The 10,068-nt window shown below is 39.7% G+C and overlaps 1 long non-coding RNA gene across 1 annotated transcript; it reads right to left on the bottom strand.

Annotated features, from left to right (window-relative positions):
- Positions 1-3,626: 3,626 nt before the first annotated feature.
- LOC310843134 lies at positions 3,627-9,943 on the bottom strand. The gene is made up of 4 exons (XR_014563517.1): positions 9,579-9,943; positions 8,716-8,816; positions 7,970-8,538; positions 3,627-7,603 (listed from the first exon to the last, which is right to left on the bottom strand). It is a non-coding gene; the product is annotated as an uncharacterized lncRNA (long non-coding RNA).
- Between the last annotated feature and the right edge of the window lie 125 nt (positions 9,944-10,068).

Genomic DNA, 10,068 nt, shown 5'->3' with positions numbered 1-10,068 from the left:
AGTGATTAGGATGGTTCAATGCGGTAGTTTCTCAAACATTCTGCCTTTGGGAAACCATTTCCACATCATCTTATCTGCTGTAAAATTATTCCTGGGCATGTTTAAGGGTGCACAGTCAGTTTGCAGAGTTTCATAGCTTGGCAAGCCTCTCTGGTCACATTTTTGCCCTGTGTGAACTGAAAGACCACGTCCAGGACTCTCTGCTGTGATGTGCACTGCGGGAGATTTGTGTCTTCCAAGAAATGTGTCTTATCATTACTAAACTTCTAATTCTGCTGGAATACCAGGGTTCCCTGAAACAAAATTTTGACTATGTGTTCCTCATTTTCTCTGTGGACCGTGAGTGTTCAAGCCAGGAAACTGTGGGATAGTTAACACATGTACAGTGGTACCTCTGGTTAAGAACTTAATTCGTTCTGGAGGTCCTGAAACTGTTCTTAACCTGAAGCACCACTTTAGCTAATGGGGCCTCCTGCTGCCGCAGCGCCGCCAGCACATGATTTCTGTTCTCATCCTGAAGCAATGTTCTTAACCCAAGGTACTATTTCTGGTTTAGCAGAGTCTGTAACCTGAAGCATATGTAACTCAAGGTACCACTGTATATCCATAAACTTGAAGACAGCAGCATGCAGTGATGACTTGCATGTATGAATGGGTCATCCTTGGTGTAACACCACAAGCAGATCTTTTCCATATCTCCTTAAATATGTTTTTCAGCTTTCAGTCACCAACTGTATGATAACGAGTGCAGAGAAATTAAGCTTGTAGTTCTATACGTGCTGACCTAGAAGCAAATTCCATCTTAGATTTACTTCTGAGAAGACCTGCACAGGATTGCACTTGGAATAGCACACATACACGTGTGAATCAGGCCTCCGGCTTTTGTCCTTTTTTAATACTGTTGCTTCCCCTGAGCCCTTGGACTGTGCAAACCTAATGTAAGAAATGCCAGTGAACAAGCTCTGTTGATCTTACTGTTTTTGCAAAATCCCAGCAGACATTTGAGTTATTTGGATTTTAGAATCTTTACATTTGTGTTGTTTTTGTGCATGTGTTTAAATACTTTCATATTCTGGGCTGTCTTTCCATTTTTCAGGCTGCCAAGCATTTGTCTGTTGCGTGAGTCAGGGCCCCACCCATGGAAGCAAGGCTGTGCTTGCTTTGCATAGCAGATGGAAGCTGTCATGCCTAAAAATTCCATTATGACAGGATTTATTGGAAATGAAACTTCTAATAGCTAGCTACCACGCCAGCAATTTTTTGTTTTAAGTCAAGGCAGTGTTCTCTGTTAACTATAAATAAGATGGAAAATAAAGAGCCTATTCAAAACAGGAAGAAGGGCCATTCTGTTTGACCTCAAACATACCCTGTAACATTAAAGTTTTATTCCCATGTGATAATTCTGTTTAAGTTAGCAGTCTGCTCTCCCATGGAGTTTTTCTATAAGTCAATAATTCATCCATGCTATGCAAATCTTGTCTTGATATGTGTGTTTAATTAATCATTTGGGTTACTTTCCACAGAAAGACAGCCTTGTGATCCAATGTGAAAAATATCATTGTCCAGATTGGCTTGCTGATAATTGGTGACACACTGAAGTTATTTCTGCTGAGAGCTGTAGATGGTAACAAGTAGTGTACACCAGACATTCCTAGAAGAGTGAATGTGGACCTAGCAAAGAATTGTGAGAGACACTGGGGTGTGCTGTTTAGGGAATATTTTGTACGATTTCATAGTTACAGGTAAAAATTGCCCCAGGCACTATAGTGCCATCGTCTATTACCTTCCTATGTAATAAAAATGACATTCTTGTCAAGGAATTCCAGGAACTTAGCAGACAAATCAGTAGTGTATGTGCAGGTTTGGGGATGGTGCAAGATGGGCAGCCAATGGTGTTGTCTCTCTCCCACTTGACTAACCCGAATCAATGCTGGGCCTACACACTGGCAAGACTCTCCCTACAGGGGAGAGTCCAGAAAACATCACTTAGAGAGAGACTACGCCCTTGTTGACAGAGGCCAATAGAATCAGTCACACATGTTCTTGTGCACTCATACTAGACAATTTGATCTAAGTTTATTAATCAGTTGGTTGCTAGTAGGGAGTGGAATTCAGAATGCAAGGTTGCCTTCCTTATGTTTACTTAGGATGGGGATAGGATGGAGAGTTTAGACAGGTTTCTGCAACATGCAATGAGGATTCATGAATGGTATACAGCACTAACTTAAGTTTTAGATGCAGAGGGGTTGGGGGGGTGAGTGGTGTTTTGTTTTTGGGTTTTTTGGTGCTGAACCCTACTGGAATCTTGCACGTCTGCCAATAAAAGTTTAAGAATCTAACATTCTTGCCCGTCAAGTAGGGCCAGCCCAAGAAATTTTGGCACCTGAGGCAAACCACAAAATGCCTCCTGTACCAGGGAAGAGGGGAGTGAAGATCTATATGGAAAACAAGGGTGGGAGGAGTTCAGCAGCACCTATTCACCAAGAGGTCACTGTATTTTGGTGGGGGGAGGTTGCTGAAGAGGCAGCAGATCTGGCCTCCAAGGAGCGTCCCACAGATGTCACTGCTCCTGCAGCATCAGCAGCGGCAGCAGCAGCAGCAGCAGCAGGTAATGCATTCCTTGGAGGCTGGAACTGTTGTGCCTAGGGATCCTGCTGCTCAAGGCGTTTGCTTCCCCTTGCCTCATGGGTGGGCCAGCCCTGCAGTCAGGAGTACAGTGGTACCTCGGGTTAAGAACTTAATTCGTTCCGGAGGTCTGTTCTTAATCTGAAACTGTTCTTAACCTAAAGCACCACTTTAGCTAATGGGGCCTCCCGCTGCCACTACACGATTTCTGTTCCCATCCTGAAGCAAAGTTCTTAACCTGAGGTACTATTTCTGGTGAAGCGTATGTAACCTGAAGTGTATGTAACCTGAGGTACCACTGTATTTGTACACTGTTTCTCAAGCTTAAAAAAACCAGATCTTTAAAAAGTGAATAGCATTTTTTTAGCCTTGATTAGCTGGGGTAAGTGCATCAAAAATATGCACCAGAAAGAACAGCTAAAGCTGGATGAAGAATGCATGGTGAAGTGGGTGGTGGGTGTGTTTGTGCGTAAGTTCATTTGGTGGTGATGATCTTGCAGCACTATGCGAGCTTAGGAAAATATTTTATCAGTACTGTACAATAAGAATATTAATACATATTAATATTAGGGTCTGATCACAGAATTATAAAGTTTTCTCAGATAAAGGGATTGAGTGAAAAATTAAGAAAATTGTATTATTAGTGTAAAGAAGGGTCACCCCTTCAGGTTGGTTTTTATAGAAGGTTTGATTTTATGTACATATTGATTGCAAAACTGAATGAACTGGTTGTTGCAATATTTGTGTAGAATTATCCAAGTACTCCCTACTCCAAAACAAATGCTGGCTTGCTAACTATCCTGGAATGCTTCACATTAGAGATGGCAATGAGACAGCACAAACTGGACACATTCCTTCACACAAAACTGCATCTCTAAGCAGATGAACTTGTCTGCTCATTGAACAAAAAAGGTCACCATTATTGCATATTCCTTCCACAGTTTGCTCTAAAGACAGCTCATAGACACTCTGAAGGCAGCATTTGGGACATTGTTTTAAGCTACAGTGGTACCTCGAGTTACATACGCTTCAGGTTACAGACTCCGCTAATCCAGAAATAGTACCTCAGGTTAAGAACTTTGCTTCAGGATGAAAACAGAAATCGTGCTCTGGCGGTGCTGCAGCAGCAGGAGGCCCCATTAGCTAAAGTGGTGCTTCAGGTTAAGAACAGTTTCAGGTTAAGAACGGACCTCCGGAACGAATTAAGTACTTAACCCGAGGTACCACTGTATATGCGTGAACAAAAATAAAATGCATAACACAATATGGAAGAGTTGCAGGGCTATATTTCTTCAAAAGAGGAATGCAAAGTTAAAACTTTTAAGCAGAAACACATTTGTTTTTTGCTATCTACTTTTCTTTTTGTTCTTGTCAAGGAATAATGTTTCTAGGGACAATCTGACAATGCGAGGACACAAGTTCACATCTCTATTCAGCCATGAAGTGACTACAATGATCATCTCTTAACTAAAACAGCTGCTCCTTAACCTCCCTGCTTCCTTGCCATAACATTGTAGTTTCCGTTAACATTTATGTTGCGTTGGGGACAAGGCCCTGAATCATACAAGTTCTGGGAATTATCACAGGAGCTGCAACCACACAGAGTTGCACCTGACAGGAACTCTGTTTCAGTTACTATTGATAGTGATATACAGCTAGTTCTGACCTATAGTAGTGAACATACCAAAAAGGTATCAGTAAAGGCTTGTTGGTTAACACAGTCAATTACGCTCCCTCTTCCTTCCTAGAAACAGGATCCGACTGAAGGATACAACTTTACCTTGAAATAGCACTTAAGATTTCTGAATATATTTGAATATTCACATTTTGATCTGGAGCCAGTTTAGTTTATTCCGAATTCCCTGCCATACCATACAGAAATTTGTGCTGGTCTGTTTACAGTACTGATTATATTCTTAGTTTAGTTGCCAGGGAACAAAGCCTGGCTAAATCCTTGTGTAAATCAAAATACAATCTCTCTTTCTAATCCTGTTGTCTTACTCTTTATCACAATTCCTGAACCAGCCTTTAAACATACTATGAAATTTACATGGAACTGTTATTTCATTGAGACTGAGGAGGATCTGTGCTATTCTCAGGGTGTATATCCTCGTGGCATACCCGTTTTGAATGAGGCACCAGAGTACATTTATTTTCATTACTACTACTGAATCATATTTATTTATTTATTTAACCTTTTGTTATAAGCTATCTGGGCAGAATTAAAAGTATCAAGTTATATATGCAACAATAAAATAAGAATACAATAGAACATAATATATGAAGAATTAAGCTGTAAAAAAAATGTTAAAAGCTGCAACATGGTTTTAAAAGCTTGTGTTTTTTTGTTGGAAAGTAATTAGAACAGCCATTTATAATAAAAAGTAATAGTAATATAATAATTTATCAGGGCTACACCTGTTATAGATCATCACTAAAGTTACAATAATGTTTAAATGCATTTTGCTTAAGCTTACCTAATTCCATGAGAATTATGGCCTGAAGCTGATTAACAATGAGGCCACTTTTAAATCACTGAGCCTAAGAGGTAAGGGCATCTGTGCATCACATTTTTATCCTACATTTTCTTTCTGAGAGTAAAACTAGCCCAAAAATAGGATAAAAACCCACATTTTGCTCTGTTGTAGACAAGCCCAGATTGGGAGCCAGATACTGATGACATTTCAGCAAGTTACCTAGAGTGTATGAGATAGCGAAGGGTATAAATAGTAATTAAGTCACAAGCTGAACTTAACCATCAAAGGTAATTGACTAGGGAAAAGTGAGGGCGAATATATGCACACCATGCCCTCCATACTCTGGCAACTGCTATTTAAAACTCACTTGTCAATATATTGTCATAACTTTTTTCATTATTTTTTAAAAAGAAATTGGTCAACTGAACCCTGAATAAGAATGTCATTTGTGTTTATAATTTCCTTTGCTCCTTAAAATAACATTGTAAATGTTCTTGGGAAGCCATTCAAGATTTTGGGTGCAATGGTTAAGTCTTTTGTCACCAAAGCCTCAATAGCATTCTTTTTAAAAGAAAGAACAGTGAAAGGTCACCAGAGACAGAACCATATTGTTTGCTGAGAATTACAAAGGACAAAAGAGGAGAGTCATTTGACTTTAGCACACCTCCTTACTGAAATGGTTGCCAGTCACATAATTAACCAGACCTAGCAAGAAAAACAGAACAGTTTGACAGGACAGATGGTATCTATTAAAAGTTGTGTATTTATTTCACATACATTCTAACTAGCATTTAAAAAAATATTCTATAATTTAAAATGACTATCCAGCGATTTCTCTTTTCAAGTTTAAAAATTTTAGCTGACAAAGGCCTATAGCCAAATAAACAGCATACCTAATTAAACTATTTTATGCTTTTTAAAAAGAGAACATACAGACCCTGTCAACAATCTCCATGCACAGATTTCAGGATTTATTTTCAAGCAGTTGTTATTGAACAACACAGGGATAGACAATATGGTTGAGAGGCTGTTGATATGAGATGGTTATGGTGAATTAACACTTTGCTATAATCAGAAAGCAAAAGCCAGGATGTTTTAGATGGGTAGGCAGGTATATTGAAGTTTAGGACACTGCAGTGTCATACTGCCAGTGCAGGGGCTTTTGCCTGTGCAATGGGACTTAAGTCTCCCTGCCTCTAAATCTGCTCTGGTGGGGGAAACTCCAATATAGATGGAGGTGGCTAAAGAGGGTGTGCATGGGAGGAGAGGTAGAGGATCGCCTTGTTGCACAAACAGAAGTCCTTTACTGGTTAAATCCCTGTGCTTTTAGCAGTTGCTACAACCAACAGCCAGACCAATTGTGGTTTATGATCCAGTCATAATCTCTGCCAAGGAATAGATGCTGACAGTATGGTTCCAGAAGGCACACAAGAAAATATACCATCCCTTTATAGCTGACGTTTCACTCAGTGCCCTATATACCATCATTCTTTCCTTGTCCCAGAAGGATGGAGTTGTACCAAAGAAGGAAGGATGGCATGTGTGAAGGAAGACAGTGAACATTCATCATCAGGTTAGAACATATATCATTAGTGAAACAGCTTTTTAAAAAACCATCAATAGCAAAATACACATCATTAGGATGAGTGGGCAGAGGGCTTATTCTGATATCCAGTTAAATGCAGTCCGTTTCTTTGCACTGAGAGTGTATGTACTACATGTACACACACACACATACACTCCGAGAACCCATTATTGCCATTTCAGCAATCCCAAAGGGAAACCTTGCTGGACTTTGACTTTAGAAGCACTTGGCTTTTGAATAAATTCAAAGCATTATTTACACTGTGAAAAACAGAGGTGCACTCACAGGTGGAGCAGGAGCCATTGTTGTCCCTGGTGACCCAAGTAACTGTAGCATTTCCCTACCTGTGTCATTTCTTGGTCGCACTAAGAATATGATGGAATGCTGTGAGCCAGATTCATTCTACAGCTAAATTGCATCTAAATATATTCAGAAAAAGAATGAGAAATACTGGTATTAGTTTTTGCCTTTCCATCAGCACTTTTAAATCCTAGATTGTGGGCTGAAAGTGGAAGATGGTTGAAGAGATTGGCCATGCTTAGGAACAGAAAAGTCCGAACATCCCATGCTTTCTCATTGTTTAAAAGGACTTTGCTGGACCATAAAAATGAAGTCAGGTTGTTCTGACCCCTTTAGATAATGCTGTTGCAAGCAAATATGTGTCCACTGCCGCAGCTGAACATTCTTAAGTGCTCTGGCATCGCCTGCCTAGAAATTCCTTTGCAAGAGACTCCCACGTTCTGGCAAAATATTCACTATTTTAGCTTCTGCACGTAAGATAAAATAATTTAAATGGCAGTTATAAGAAAAATGCTGTGTTGTATAAATAGTTCTAAAAATGTCTTGAGGGATGTTAACAGTAGTGCCTAAGAAGAAAAAGGCTGCTCAAATAGCTCATTGATAAAGTTTTTGCAGGCTTTGTACATAGGCAGGATGGGACGTGGGTGGCGCTGTGGGTTAAACCACAGAGCCTAGGACTTGCTGATCAGAAGGTCGGCGGTTCGAATCCCCGCAATGGGGTGAGCTCCCGTTGCTCGGTCCCTGCTCCTGCCAACCTAGCAGTTTGAAAGCACGTCAAAGTGCAAGTAGATAAATAGGTATCACTCCGGTGGGAAGGTAAACGGCGTTTCCGTGCGCTGCTCTGATTCACCAGAAGCGGCTTAGTCATGCTGGCCACATGACCCGGAAGCTGTACACCAGCTCCCTCGGCCAATAAAGCAAGATGAGCGCCGCAACCCCAGAGTCAGTCATGACTGGGCCTAATGGTCAGGGGTCCCTTTACCTTTTAACATAGGCAGGCTAGAAAAAGTCTAGATCATCAAAGTTCTTTTTTTGCAATTTTAAAAGGGAACACACTTGAGACATAATTATGTCTTCTCATCAGTGGAAATGGTAGTCAGCTAATAGAGGTATATTAAAAAGAGAAACACCTAGCTCAGGAGAGCGCAGCTTTTAAAATAAAAATTAATGGGGAAGTAGCTTAAATTTTAGAGATTGCCTTGTCAAAACATTAAAAAAAAACAGGATCTGAGCAAACCCTATAAAGGCCTAGGAAAAGATGCCACTGGCAGAACTGTGAGAATTTTTTTTGTCTAAGAATTAACATGAGAGCATGCTGTTTGCCACGGTTGCCAGGGCTACCTGACACATGCACATTCAATGACTGCAGCAAATTGTGGCTTTGTATGTGTCAAGGAGCCATTAGGGATCAAACACCACAAACTTGCATATCACTTCATACGTGATGCTTCTGAATGATACAAATGTGATCAAGTAATACATGTACATGTGTCACGCATGTACATTATGGTCTGCCTCGTCGTCTGCTAGCAACAATAGATCAACATCTTCCTAGTTTTGTAAAAAAGAAAAAAGTTAGGAAGCAGCAGATCAACTCCAATGCAAGCTAAATGCTAAATACTGCTGCCATCTAGCAGCTGAACTTAGCCACTGTCCTAAAGGATAACACAAGCAGAGTATCATATCCAGGTTATTTTGTTGGGGGCACAATTAAGTGCTTCTAATTACCTTTAAAGCCCTAAAGGGTTTGGATCCAGAATCAGCTACATCCTTCGCCACTACTCTGCTTTGCTGCCCAAGATGTGGAGAGGCTCATCTCTATGTCTCACCTATGAAGGAAGACACGTGTCTGTGATAACAATGTCTATGCAGCTCCTCTTCTGTTCAATAGTTCAATATTTATTCCAGCAGGTTTCTGCCTGGCCCGGATGTTTTTATCTGTTTTTATTCTGCCTACCTCTGTTGCACAATATTGTTTGATATTGTTTCATGACACTGTGAATTTAATTGTTGACAGCTGCCCTGAGTAATAAATACGCACAAGGACAGCCTAGAAATTGTTAATTTAAAAAACAACAACTTTTGTTCTGTCCCTGCATCACCAGTTCATATCGTACAAAATGTTATAGATTCCCGTCATAAAATGCATTGTGGGGTGTGGAAAAGATTATTAGACATTATTAGCAAAGCGCCAGTCGAGTTAATGCAAAGGAAATACTAATAAATTAACATATCATGTTTTCACCTAGCAGTGGTTAGTTAGGTCATGGAATACCCAAATTCAATCCACTGAGCTCCCTGATAGAGCTGGCAAATGTAACCACAAAGTGCCAAAATGTAATCCCATCCATGCACACACCCTCCAGGTTTTGCTAATAAGTTACATTTTATGAATTGGTGCTCTTGTTTTTGTTTTGTAAGCAGCTGTGTGTATGTTTAGAAAAAACTATTATAGCAGGGCATAAATGCTAAAATAATAAATATTTATCTGTACACATTTTCCTGTCATGGAATATCCAACTTCTACATACTATTAATACAATATAATTCACTTACATCTGTTCAAATCATAGTAATGGAAAAATCCAGACCTGTATGTTTTTACTTTTCCCAAGGGCACATGTCCTTACATACTTCAGAAAAGCTAATCTATGATGAAAACAAAATGCAGATTAGGTGCTATTCTTAAATAAAGGATCACATTGACCTTTTGGGGAATTCAAGCTGTGTAAATATGTTGGTACACAGTCAATGTTTTCATTTCTCACTTAGCTAAATTAATTTCAGATTCAATTTAATTCTTCTACATCTTGACTAGAGTATGCTTGGCATGGGCACCTCCAATTATTTTTATAGTTCTACATGCAAGTTTTATGGCAGGAGACAGCCACAATTTTTTAAGCAAAGCTGAAGAGCAGATGCAACAACTTAATTTAAAATACAGGCAAACGTTTCACCTACATTAAAAGACTTGCCAGGACTCAAACAGATACAGCGATGAAAATCAGGAAGGCAATAATCTTTAAAAGTCCATAGTCCAACGCAAAATGTAATGTGCTTGTTATGTACAGCTGCTTGTAT

Source organism: Podarcis gaigeae, assembly GCF_964106915.1.
Source record: "Podarcis gaigeae genome assembly, chromosome: 4".
NCBI classification, from domain to species: domain Eukaryota; kingdom Metazoa; phylum Chordata; class Lepidosauria; order Squamata; family Lacertidae; genus Podarcis; species Podarcis gaigeae.
Note: the sequence above shows the minus strand (reverse complement) of the source record. Positions and strands in the feature narration are given on the sequence as shown.